This window comes from Eleutherodactylus coqui, chromosome 1, assembly GCF_035609145.1.
Source record: "Eleutherodactylus coqui strain aEleCoq1 chromosome 1, aEleCoq1.hap1, whole genome shotgun sequence".
NCBI lineage: Eukaryota > Metazoa > Chordata > Amphibia > Anura > Eleutherodactylidae > Eleutherodactylus > Eleutherodactylus coqui.
The window spans coordinates 420,560,256-420,574,856 of NC_089837.1; positions in this window are offsets into that span (position 1 = coordinate 420,560,256).

Here is a 14,601-nt window from a genome sequence, read left to right on the forward strand (position 1 = left end):
AAAAAATTTTTTTTGCAAAACTGCTCCCAGCAGCCACAACAGTAATGCACACGGTCACAGGTAGCCCTAAGAAGGAGCGTTGGGGTACTTGTTGACAGGATTCTACACTACCACTGTCTCTGCCTCACCAGTACTGCCCCTATACTCTGTATAATTGACTGCAGACTGAGAACGCAATAGCCTGCACAGCCCAAGATGAAAAAAAATTGTGCAAAACTGCTCCCAGCAGCCACAACAGTAATGCACACGGTCACAGGTAGCCCTAAGAAGCAGCGTTGGGGTACTTGTTGACAGGATTCTACACTACCACTGTCTCTGCCTCACCAGTACTGCCCCAATACTCTGTAGAATTGACTGCAGACTGAGAACGCAATAGTCTGCACAGCCCAAGATGAAAAAAAATTGTGCAAAACTGCTCCCAGCAGCCACAACAGTAATGCACAGGGTCAGATGTGGCCCTAAGAAGGACCGTTGGGGTTTTTGAGGACGCAAACAGTAGCCTAACACTCTCCCTATAGCAGGAACAGCACTCTCCCTAATCTCTGCCAGCGTGTGTCTGAGACGAGTCGCAGGTGGGACCGCTTTAAATACTCAGCGGTCACTTGATCTTCCCAGCAACTCACTGCAGGGGGGTGGGATAGGGCTGGAACATCACAGGAGGATGTTGTAATGCCTTCCCTGCATGTCTTTTGGCCAGAAAATGGCGCAAAACATGCAGGGAAGGAAATGGAATTGACTCGAGTACCGCATGATGTTCGTCTCGAGTAACGAGCATCTCGAGTACCCTAATATTCGAGCGGGCCTCAAGCTCGGACAAGTACGTTCGCTCATCTCTAATCATTTTACTGTTTTATGGACTTACCAGCATGTTTGAGGAAGCGCATTATTCATATCTATAAGCAACTGAAGTCTTTGGAAAAACAAGTCTTGGAAAACAATTCAACTATATATATATATATTAATATCAAACTACTAACGGCCACTTGTCTGTGAGTATGTGTGTTGGTGTTTCTCATGCTCCGCCCTGATCACATAATGGTGACTACATTGCAGGTCCTACAGTATATATAAAACACAGAGCCTGACTGACAGAAGAACAAGGTTAGGGCTTTTGGAAGGGGAGGACAAAAATAACAAAATGAGAATACAACTAAGCTATTATCTCAAACCTAACTTAACAGTCATGATAGGAGACACTGACCTACCACCACCACAAAGATTCGGTGGGCTGAAGGACCTGCAGTGATGTCACTTCCACGTGACTAGCGCTGCTGTGGGAGGAGCCATTCTGGAGTTTGGTAGAAAATACTGTATACTGGATAAACACCAACCCAAAGAGCCACCTACAGAGCCGGACAGCAGTTACCAGGACCTGTGATGATGTCACCCTCATGTGATCACTTGTGTGGGTGGAGTCAGAGATCACATGACCAGAGGCTGATCATTGTATCCAGAAGTCTGCTGTGCTGGTTGTGATCCCTGCTGGATGAGCTGAAGGGATCATGATGTTACAGAGCTCTGTGTGATGTCTGGGAATCAGGATAGATGTGGATGCAGCACAGCTGTGTGTGTGATATATGGGAATGAGGATGGATGTAGTACAGCTGTGTGTGTGATGTCTGGATATCAGGATGAATGTAGCAGAGCTGTGTGTGTGATGTCTGGGAATTAGGATAGATGTAGCAGTGCTGTGTGTGTGATATCTGGAAATCTGGATAGATGTAGTATGTAGCAGAGCCACCAGAAACACTGGTACTATAATTTCCTAATAATTAATAGTTATAAATAAACAGCAAAGCTATATAAGGAGTGAAACTCAGTGATACATCATTTAAAGTCTGCTTGTGGTACTGTTGAGCAATAAGTGAATAATGAAATATTAAACAACTACTACAAGCTATACACATTTCGTTGAAGATATTTTTTTTAATATTGGTCATTCTTTGGACAGTTTTCACTGCTTTTTAGGAAAATCATAATTTTATAGGAACTTTTAATTTTTGAATAAAGCTAAGTATAGTGGGGAGGGATGCAAACAAAAGTATCTCCCACAAGGGAGTCATGTCTTCAGGAAGTTTGGGAATCACTATCTTGAATGAATTGTCTAAAATACTTCTACTTAACTTCCGAACTGCAGATGCAGATATAATTTTACTCTCCTAGGGCACTACCATTTTGGAAAACATTAGAATTGTTGAACTGAGCAGTATTTGGATCCATATCAATCCAATGTGGTATGGATCCATAAAACAAGGCTAATAATATGATTCTATGAAAGTTTATGTATCTTCTTATGATTCCATGTTTTGGACAAAGCTTTTATATGCAGTCCATTTACTAGTGTGTGCAAAAAAATCAAGTTTTCCTCAACTGGATACAATATGAAGACAGTTTTCCACATTGAAGTCAATTAAAACTAAAAAATGTTTACTTCATGTACAAATCTATGACAAATACAGGTACCATAAAGGCTATTATATTACTACCGGCCCTCTGATAGTGGATAACAGGCACCTGCCACCAAGAGGGCTACATCTACTATCAGAGATATTTTAAGATCAGAGGGAAGCCATGAAATAAAAAAATCAGTGGATCAAAAGCAATAGATAAGTTCCAAATATAGCTAATCCATTTCAATGCTTTACAAAGGACTGGTGCTGCTCTGGAGAAGTCTTGGAGGTGGGAATGAGAGGTTTAAGTTAAGGGGGCGCTTAATCTGATTTCATTAGTGGAGCAAAGGGCGCGGGCTTGGTAGTGGATTGAGATGAGGGAAGCAATGGAGGGCGGTGCGGTGCTGCAGCATTCAGGATGGATTGGAGAGGGGAGAGTCTGGCATGGGGGAACCTGATTCGCAGTGAATTGCAATAATCGAGCAGAGAGTGGATGAGAGCAACGGTGAGCTTTTTTAGCATGTCCATGGTAAGGAAGGGGCAGATTCTTATGATGTTCTTGAGGTGCAGGTGACATGTTCGGGCAAGAGATTGGATGTAGGGGGCAAAGGAGAGATCGGAGTCAAATGTAACCCCAAGACAGCTGGTGTGCTGTCTGGGAGTTATAGTGATGCCACACTCTGAGATGGAGATGTCAAGATGAAGTCACTTACCAGAGGTTGGAAACAGGAGCAGGTCGGTTTTTAAGAGGTCTAGTTTTAGGTAGAGAGAGGACATAGTATTAAAGACAGCGGACATACAGTTGGTGGCCTTCTGAAGGAATTGTGATGTGATGTTGTGGGAAGATGAGTATAACTGGGTGTCATCAGCATAGGAATGGTACTGAAAGCCAAATCTCCTGATGGTTGATCCAATAGAGGCTGCATAGATGGAGAAGAGGAGGGGGCTGAGGACTGAGCCCTGGGAGACCTCAACAGCAAGAGGAAGGCTAGAGGAGGTAGAGCCTGCAAAGGATACGCTGACTGTGCGGTCAGATAGGTAGGAAGAGAACCAGGAGAGAGCAGTGTCCTTTAGTCCAATAGAGCAAAGCATACTGAGAAGAAGTTTGTGGTCAGCAGTGTCAAATTCTGCAGAGAGGTCAAGGAGGATCAGTAGGGAGTAGTCACCCATCAATTTAGCCGTCAGGAGGTTGTTTGACACTTTGGTCAGGGCAATTTCTATCAAGTGTAGAGGGCAGAATAAAGACTGTAGGTGGTCAAGAAAAGAATTTTCTGAGAGATAGCTTATAAGACCAGGCATTCTAATACTATGGGGAGATTCGAAATGGGTCGGTAGTTGGCAGCATAGTATGAGTCAAGAGTTGGTTTCTTTAGCAGTGAAGATATGATAGTGTATTTGATTGAGGAGGGGAAAATGCCAGAGGTTGACTATAGTCGTGAGGTTGGAGATGACAATTAGGAAGAAGGGCCAAAGGTGTTATGAGGGAAGAGGGTCGCTAGCACAAGTGGTGGGGTGAGCAGAAGACAGCAACCTGGCAACTTCTTCCTATGTTGTTGGTCTGAGTACAGAGAGTGAGCAAAACCTAGATGCAGTACTGAAGAGACTAGAATCGGGGATAGTCTGAGATTGGGAGGCCATTTACTGCCGGATGTTGTTGATTTTCTTTTTGAAGTAAGTAGCCAGCTCTTCAGCACTGAGAACTGTCACTAGGGGCTGCAGTTAAGGACTGAGAAGGGAGTGAAAAGTGTCAAAGAGTCTTTTAGGGTTGTGAGATAGTGAGGAGACGAGAGAGGTGAAATAAACTTGTTTGGCATGATGGAGGGGTAGATTGCAGGCTTTGAGCATGAATTTGAAGTGGAGAAAGTCTGCGGACCTTTGCGACTTTCTCCACTGCTGTTTAAGCACACCTAGAGCACCGTCGGATGAAGCACATCTGGGATGGGAGCCATGGTTGTCGCGGTGTGCACCGGATAGCTTGGGTCGGGGGGGGGGGGTGCTGCTTCTTCCAGGGCATGTTTCAGAGTGGTGTTGTAATGTGCGGCAGCCAGGTTGGGACAGGAGAGGAGAGAGATAGGGGACAGAGAGGACTATAGGAACTCAGCAAAGGTTTGGGTGTGAACAGCGTGAAGGTTCCTGTATGTACAGTGGGTAGGAGGGTCTGGAAGATGCTAGAGAACTTGATAGAGAAAGCGAGTAGATTATGGTTCGAGAGCGGGAGAGAGGAATTAGTGAATTGGGAAGCAGAGCAGAGGCAGAGGAGGACCAGATCCAGAGTATTGCCATGAGTGGGAGAGGCTGTGAGTTGTAAGAGACCAAGGGAGGAGGTAAGCAATAGAAGCTGAGAGACAGAAGGGAAGATGGGGTAATTGGTAGGGATTTTAAGGTCACCTTAAATGAGGGTTGAGATTTTCCAGGAGAGGAAGTGGGGGGGCCAGGCAACAAAGTGATTCAAAAACAGGCGAGGAGGACCTGAGGGGCGCTAGATGACTGCTACTCACATAGACAGTGGACAGCAAAGTCGTGGGCTATGTACCTAAAATGATGGGAAAGTGAATGATGGTACTAGCGGAATGATCTGAAAGGTGCATTGCAGGGAGAGAAGAGTGCTTACTAGAGATGAGCGAACACGTTCGGCTCCGCCCCTTTTACGCCCGAACACCGAACTTTGCGAACACTTCAGTGTTCGGGCGAAAAAGTTCGGGGGCCGCCGTGGCAGCGTGGGGGGGTGCGGCGGGGAGTGGGGGGGAGAGGGAGAGAGGGCTCCCCCCTGTTCCCCGCTACTGCCGCCCGCGCCGCCGCGCATCTCCCCGCCCCCCGGCGGCACCCGGACACATACGCGCGAACACTGCAGTGTTCGGCAAAGCCGGTGTCCGGGTGCGGATGTGTCCGTAACGGACACGTTCGCTTATCCCTAGTGCTTACTCCTTCACCACACCTGTTTTCTGGTCTTGGTGTATAGGAGAACTGCAGGCCATTGCAAGACAATGCAGTAGAGAAGACAGTGTCAGATTGTTTTATCCACGGTTCTGTGAGAGCAAGCAGATTTAGGGATTAAGCAGTGAAAAAGTTGTGGATAGTGGGAAGTTTGTTGCAATCAGACTCACAGTTCCAGAGTACACATTGAAAGGAAATCAGGGAGGGTATACATGGACTAGTGGTTGGGCTTGAATGGTGTCTCAGTGAGGCAGTTGGGGGGTGATAGTTAGGGGTACTAAAGGTTGGACCAGAATTGGCAGAAAAGCCTCATTGCTAGTAGTAGCAGGATAGTGAGGGTGAGCAAGTGGTTAAGAGATTTGCAAGGGCGGCTGTTATGTTTCTTTGTGGCTTTAGGTGGATTGAGGCATCTTAGGGAAGTGAAGAGTGTGTGAGAAGTGTACATGGGTGAAGAAAAAAGAGAGGGACTGAGTCTACATTAGTAGTGATGGTAATGAAGTGCAAGGTGTTCAGGCAATTTATGCAGCACACCTGTCTCTTAAACTGTTGAACTGCCATATTTAACTGCATAAAAGTACACTTAATCCTAGTCACACTTCATGCTGGGAACACACATGCGTGCACATCCACATGCGTGCCAATGAATTAAAAGTACTTTTAAAATCAAGCAACAGCCCACAGCTGGGAGGGACTACTTTAATTAGATTCATTAAGCAACTAGCCAGTGACCTGCCCAGAGGTTATATGGCTCTCTTAGTTAAACAGCTCCACACTAAAACTTGATATAGAGGTTGGGGTTGATGCTATATGGGGGAGGGGGCACTAAAAATGCATAAAATAAGAGTTCCACTGCTCTTATAGTAAAGTCAGTGTCAATGTAGAAACCTTTCCTCTAGAAGTAGAGGATGCTCCCTTGTTACAGTCACAGTTCTGGGTATAAAAAGATCATTGGAGAGATCTCTGATTTACACATAGTTATTAGGTTGCCCCTAAGCTGTCTTTTTCTAAACTAAATGATCCTAATTTTAATAACCTCTCTGGGTATTGTAGTCCATCCATTCAGTTTATTACTTTAGTTGCCCGCCTTTGTACTCGCTCAGGCTCTGATATGTTCTTCTTGAGTATCAGTGCCCAAAATTGTACACAATATTCCATGTGTGATCTAACCAGTGGCTTGTAAAGAGGAAAAACAATAGTCTTGTCATGTGCAACTACACCTTTTTAAATGCACCCCATGTTCCTATTTGCCTTGACAGGAGCTGGCTGACACTGGTTGTTCCAGTTAAGCTTACAGTTGACTGAACCCCCCAAGTACTTTACCATGTCAGTGTTTCCCAGTGGTTTTAGTATGTAATGGTGACATGTATTTCCTCCGCCCATGTGCATAATTTTACATTTATCAGTGTTTAATCTCATTTGCCACTTTTCTGCCGAAGCCCTCAACCTATCCAGATCCTCTTGCAATCTACTCGAATCCTCTCTTGTGGTAATTTACAATGTTTTGCTTCATCTGCAAAGATTGATATTTCAGTGCACAATCCTTCTACTAGGTCATTGATAAATATATTAAAAAGAATAGGACCAGGGGCGTAACTAAAGGCTCAGGGGCCCTGATGCAAAACGTGAGCTGGGCCCCCCCCCCCTCTCTATATGTATCTGTACCCATACCTAAACCACGTTGCACAGAGACATAACTTGAAGCTTCGGGGCCCCAATGCAAAACCTGTAACAGAGCCCCCAACTATAATGCTTTATTCATAGTACTGGGCTCCCTGTATGAAGAAAAGAAGCCTTATGGGCCTCCTAAGGTTCCTTGGCCCGTGTGCAACTGCATGCCCTGCACCCTTTATAGTTACGCCCCTGAATAGGACCCCAAACTGACTCCTGTTGTACCCAATAAGATTATGTACCATTTATAACCACCCTCTGCTTTCTATTACTGAGCCAGTTACTTACCCACTTACATACATTCTCATCAAGATCAAGCATTCTCATTTTATATACCAACCACTTGATGAGCAAGCACACTTGTCTGAGCTTGATGCTCGTTCGAGCATTAGGGTGTCCGAGATGCTCGTTACTTGAGACGAGCACCACGCGGTACTCGAGTCAATTCCATTTCCTTCCCTGCATGTTTAGTGCCATTTTCTAGCCAACAGACATGCAGGGAAGGCATTACCACTTCCTCCTGTGATGTGCCAGCCCTATCTCACTCCCCTGCAGTGAGTGGCTGGAGAGATCAAGTGACCGCCCAGTACTTAAAGCGGTCCCGCCCGCAGCTTGCCTTAGACACACACTGGGAGAGCATAGGGAAAGTGCTGCTGCTTCTTCAGGGATAGTGTTAATGTAGGATCCTGTCCTCAAGAACCCCAACGTTCCTTCTTAGGGCCACATCTGACCCTGTGCATAACTGTTGTGGCTGCTGGGAGCAGTTTTTCACCCAAATTTTTTTTTCATCTCAGGTTGTGCAGGCTATTACAGCTATAGCGTTCTAAATCTGCAGTCTGTAATACAGAGTATAGGGAAAGTGGTGCTGAGATAGGGACAGTGGTAGTGTAGGATCCTGTCTACAAGAACCACAACGGTCCTTCTTAGGGCTACCTCTGACCGTCTGAATTTTACAGGGTGTCTGGTGGGAGTTGTAGTGCATCACTATTGCACAGCCTGCCCTTTTTGCAGCCTTCCATATAATTTCTTTCTGGCTGCAGTTTGCGTTACAATACGGCTCTCAGCGTCAAACTGTATGCCAATAATTCCATAATTTTTTACACCGGTCTGTGTCTGCAGTGAACTTAACGCACAGCGTATGGCCACAGCCACTGATAGAGGGAAAGTTATATATACACACTATATAGCCTGTATTCTTGTTCAAAAAGAAAAGAAGAAAAATCCAACCTTGCACTACCTCTGACCGTCTGAAATTTACTGGGTGTCTGGTGGGAGATTTAGTGCATCACTATTGCACAGCTAGGCCTGTTTGTAGCCTTCCGTATAATTTTTTTCTGCCTGCAGTTTGCGTTACAATCCCGCTTTCAGCCTTAAACTGTACGCCAATAATTCCATAATTATTTACACGGGTCTGTGTCTACAGTGAACTTAACGCAAAGCGTACGGCCACAGCCACTGATAGAGGGAAAGTCATATACACACTATATAGCCTGTATTCTTTTTCAAAAAATGTTTTTAAAAAGCTGCTTCTTTGGGCAACCTCTGACCGTCTGCATTTTACAGGGTGTCTGGTGGGAGTTGTAGTACATTACTATTGCACAGCTAGGCCTGTTTGCAGCCTTCCGTATAATTGTTTTCTGCCTGCAGTTTGCGTTACAATACGGCTCTCAGCTTCAAACTGTATGCCAATAATTCCATAATTATTTACACGGGTCTGTGTCTGCAGTGAACTTAACGCACAGCGTACGACCACAGCCACGTAAATGTTACTGGGGTCTGCCTATACTGCTGCTCCATAAATGTTACAGGAGTCTGACTATACTGCTGCGACATAAATGTTACAGGGTTCTGCCAATACTGCTGCCACTTAAATGTTACAGGGGTGTGCCTATACTTCTGCCACGTAAATGTTACTGGGGTCTGCCTATACTGCTGTTCCATAAATGTTACAGGGGTCTGCCTATACTACTACAACAGAAATGATATTGGGGTCTGCCTATACTGCTGCCATGTAAATGTAATAGGGGTCTGCCTATACTGCTGCTCCAAAGGCAAAGAAGTTGTCAGCAGCACAATATGAGTACCATATGGTTTGAACAGGTATCCTGCACGCCCACTGGGTTTGGGATCCAAGCGAAGCCGCTCTTTAGTACAAATGTTGATGAAGTAGTTGAAACAGCAGATCAAGGTGCAAAGCAATGAAGTTTCTTTATTTCTTTCCTCCCAGACAGAAAAACACGACGTTTCAACTACAAGAGTCTTTGTCAAGTATGGACAACAAGTGAACAACATACAAATATATAGTGTGTCTAATATCACATTAACCAATCACAGTAGATCACATGATAAAATTCACCTGCATTCATTGATGTCATTATGGCACACACATGCTGCGGAGTTTGTAGCTATGGGGGAGCGTTGTAGCAACCTTTCACTTCCTCCTGTGGCTATGTCGCCATAGAGACGTGTTATGCAAGGCTCCTACTGGCTGGAATCTGTATGGGTCTCCTCCCGTCCACCGTGACATCATCACATCACGTCTGTATAGCGTTGTCACATGACTGGAGCGTGCAACGTCATTGGGCACATATCCTGTTCACACCCTGCTCCATAGAGCTACCACTAGACATAAATGTCAGTGTTTCTTAGTAGTCACCATGACGTAATCAAGCCGCGCCAGTGAGACGTGGTCATGTGTCCGAGATGAGCCACATCATCGGGCGCGTAATAGACGCGCAGCCAAGTCCCACTATGTGATCCTACATAGATAAATCAACATCTATAGTAGACACAAAGACAAGTATATGAGGCATTGCTGCGTGCATAACGCACAAAAAGGAATACCGCATATCTGTACATCGGAATATATTATATAATTGCAATGTCATAGCCGCACGTGTAGGCTCCTCCCCAAGGGGTGTGGCCTCCACGTGCAAAATACCATAGCATATTCTTTAACTTTAAACGCACAGAAAAGAGTACCACATATCTATGCATCAGAATATATTGCATAGTTGCAGTGTCATAGCCGCACGTGTGGGCTCCTCCCCAAGGGGTGTGGCCTCCACGTGAAAAATACCATTGCATATTTTAAAGCGCACAGAAAAGAATACCACATATCTGTACATCAGAATATATTATATAGTTGCAGTGTCATAGCCGCATGTGTGGGCTCCTCCCCAAGGGGTGTGGCCTCCACGTGAAAAATACCATTGTATATTCTTTAACTTTTAAATATCAATATCCAGAAAAAAGAATAGATATTTGGAGGGCATCATGAATTGGCATGAGATAATCAGGTAAAACCAGATATAGCATATCGTGCATATATAATCATGTTAATAGGCCAGTAATGATATTCATAATACACATAGATGTCAAAGTGGCTCATCATGCATTCATCAATATTCACATGATGCTATAACCCCCATGCAACACTGCCACCAGTAATAGCATATAAATACACAAAAATTGGCTATTTGTTCGCATAACACTCCACTGGCGCGGCTTGATTACGTCATGGTGACTACTAAGAAACACTGACATTTATGTCTAGTAGTAGCTCTATGGAGCAGGGTGGGAACAGGATATGTGCCCAATGACGTTGCATGCTCCAGTCATGTGACAACGCTATACAGACGTGATGTGATGATGTCACGGTGGACGGGAGGAGACCCATACAGATTCCAGCCAGTAGGAGCCTTGCATAACACGTCTCCATGGCGACATAGCCACAGGAGGAAGTGAAAGGTTGCTACAACGCTCCACCATAGCTACAAACTCCGCAGCATGTGTGTGCCATAATGACATCAATGAATGCAGGTGAATTTTATCATGTGATCTACTGTGATTGGTTAATGTGATACTAGACACACTATATATTTGTATGTTGTTCACTTGTTGTCCATACTTGACAAAGACTCTTGTAGTCGAAACGTCGTGTTTTTCTGTCTGGGAGGAAAGAAATAAAGAAACTTCATTGCTTTGCACCTTGATCTGCTGTTTCCACTACTTCATCAACATTTATACTGCTGCTCCATAAATGTTACTGGGGTCTGCCTATACTACTGCCACTTAAATGTAACAGGGGTCTGCCTATACTTCTGCCACGTAAATGTTACAGGGTCTGCCTATACTGCTGCTCCATAAATGTTACAGGGGTCTGCCTATACTTCTACTACAGAAATGGTGCTGGGGTCTGCCTATACTGCTGATACAGAACTGATATTGGGGTCTGCCTATACTGCTACTACAGAACTGATACTGGGCTCTGCCTATACTGCTACTACAGAAATGTTACAGGGGTCTGCCTATACACCTGCTACCAAATGTTACAGGTTCTGCTTATACTGCCGCCATGTAAATGTTACAGGGGTCTGCCTATACTGCTGCTACAACAATGTTACTGGGGTCTGCCTATACTGCTGCTACATAAATGTTACATGGGTCTGCTTATACTGCTGCTACAGAAATGTTACAGGGGTTTGCCTATACTTCTGCTCCATAAATGTTACAGGGGTCTGTCTATACTTTTACAACAGAAAATGTAACAGGGGTCTGCCTATACTTCTACTACAGAAATGGTGCTGGGGTCTGCCTATACTTCTGCTACAGAACTCATACTGGGGTCTGCCTCTACTGCTGCTACATAAATGTTACTGGGGTCTGCCTATACTTCTTCCACGTAAATGTTCCAGGGGTCTGCCTATACTGCTGCAACATAAATGTTACAGGTGTCTGCCCATACTTCTACAACAGAAATGGTACTGGGGTCTGCCTATACCCCTGCTACCAAAATCTTACACGGGTCTGCCTATACTCCTGCTACCAAAATGTTACAGGGGTCTGCCTATAGTTCTACTACAGAAATGGTACTGGGGTCTGCCTATACTACTGCAAACGAAATGTTACAGGGGTCTGCTTATACCTTTTCTACTGGAATGTTACAGGGTTCTGTTTATACTATGGGTGCACATAGACTTCCCATCGCGGTGTTTTACCCATCTGGTCCAAAAACACTCGCTAACTAGGACATCAATTGTTGGCCGAGGCCAATATTTATTTTCTCTCGTCTTACCACAGTTATTGGAGAAACTCGTTTGGGTAACAGAAGAGGAGCATTACTGCCTTAATAAGACGTTCACAGCTGAACTAGCATTGAAGTCCACCTCATGCCCGCTATTGCTGGGGGTTTGTGCAGAGGCCTATGTCCTCGGTGCAGTGAAAGTCTGCCATGTTTGGGCACTCTGATTTCTTCATGGTTCATGTCTTGGGTCGCCTAGGACCCACCTATGCTGTGGGTGCACACAGACTTCCCATAGCGGTGTTTTACCTGTCTGGCACAAAGTCACTGACTGACTTGAGTAGGGGACAGAGTGCAGATGGCTTCCACCTTGCGGTGTCGATTGAGCTGTCCGACACCAACACAGAATGAATAGTGTGAGGGGACCCGGATTGCCCATTGATATGTGACTCGCGGCACCTTGGGTACCACAGTGTGTTTGCTGGAACCAAGCCATACCCAGGGCCTGCTCACATACTTCCCACACCGGCTACAGTGGGTCCTGGTCATGCTTTCTTGGCCTTGTAAGGCCAGCTCCTCCTCCTGCTTGGGGTCAGGGGATCAGCACTGGGCATCATGTATTTGCTCTCATGTTACCACAGTTATCTGATACACTGGTTTGGGCCAAAGAAGAGGAGCGTTATTGCATTAATGAGAAGTTCAATGCTGTGCTAGCATCGAAATCCGCTTCATGCCCGCGATTGCTAAGAGTGTGGGCTGAGGCCTATGTCTCAGGGGAACTGCAACTGCACCAGGTTGGGCCTGTGGAACTTTTTCCTGGCTATTCTAGTCATTGGAGCGGTGAAAGAAAACGTAATTGATCTACTGAGACCTTCGCAGCTGAACTAGCATCGAAGTCCGCTTCATGCTGAGGGTTTGTGCAAAGGCCTATGTCCTCGATGCAGTGAAAGTCTGCCATGTTTGGGCACTCTGATTTCTTCATGGTTCATGTCTTGGGTTGCCTAGGACGCACCTATGCTGTGGGTGCACACAGACTTCCCATTGCGGCAATTTACCTGTCTGGCACAAAGTCACTGACTGACTTGGGTAGGGGGCAGAGTGCTGATGGCTTTCCCCTTGCGGTGTCGATTGAGCTATCCGACACCAACACAGAATGAATCGTGTGTGGGCACATGGATTCCCCATTGCTATGTAACTTGCGGCACCTTGGGTCACACAACATGGAGGCTGGGAACAAGCTTGACCCTGGTCCCGCTTACATGAAGATCGAACATCAATTTCTCATCAATTCTCAACAGCATTGTGGGCTATCGCCCACCCCTTTCAAAGAGGGTCACTGCCTAGCCCTGCCAACCCTCTGCAGTGTGTGCCTCTGGATCCTCCTCATCGCAGACGCACTTGGAAATAGACATGAGGGTGGTGTAGCTATGAAGTGAGAGTGTGGCATGAGGGTAGCTGAAGGCTGGGCAGGGAAACTATTGTGTGCGCTGTGGTCGCAGGGTCGTGCGGGGGGTTGGGCAGCATGTAACCCAGGAGAAGAGGCAGCGCTGTGACCCGCAGGCAGTGATTGTGCTTGGTTGCAGGTAGTGTGGTGCTTTGCTAAGGTGTGCCTTGCTAATGAGGGTTTGTCCAAAGTAAAAATTGTTAGGGGGGGCAGACTCTTGCCCCTATTGTGGCTTAATAGTGGGACCTGGGAGCCTGAGATGCAGCCCTGCATGCTGCCCCTGCCCTATCCGTTTCTGTGGTGTTTCCATGGATTTCGGATGTTTTCTGGTTTTTCACAAGTGAAGACCTATCCGGAGCATCAGTCATATACAAAAATGCTCGAGTCACCCATTGACTTTAATGGGGTTTCATTACTCGAAACGACCTCTTGAGCATCGCGAAAAGTTCGACTACAGCAACGAGCACCCGAGCATTTTGGTGCTCGCTCATCTCTAATACCAACCTTTTTATGTGGCACAGTATCAAAAACTTACAATTACTTCCACACATCCAGTGTAGAACTTACATCCTCATAGAAGCTGATCAGGTTGGTTTGACAGGAGTGGTCTCTCATAAACCCATATGGAGTTATAAAGCTACTTTCCTTGAGGTACTCCAGGATAGTATCTTTTAGAAACCCTTCAAACATTTTACCCACAATAGAAGACCTACCAGCCTGTCATTTTCAGGTTCGCTTTTTGATCCCTATTTGAATATCGGCAAGTATAAGAAACAAGGGTATATAAATGACATTACTTAGTTCCCTTAAACCTAGGGGACCTAATGATTCGTCTATTTTAATCTTTTTAAGATGGCTCTGCATTTCTTGCTGGGTTAGACTAGTGACATTTAGTGGAGAGTTTACTTTATCACTCTGCATCTCATCTGATATTTCATTTTCCTCTGTGAATACGCTGGAGAAAAAGTTATTTAATAGATTTGTTTTCTCCTCATCACCCTCTACAATTTCTCCTACATTATTTATTAAAGTGCTAATACTTTCAGTATTAATTTTTTTCCTTAAAGGTTTTTAGTGCTTCTTCGCTGCCTTCTCAATTTAGTAGTTCAAATGCTTTCTTTTTACTGTTTATTGCTCCCCTT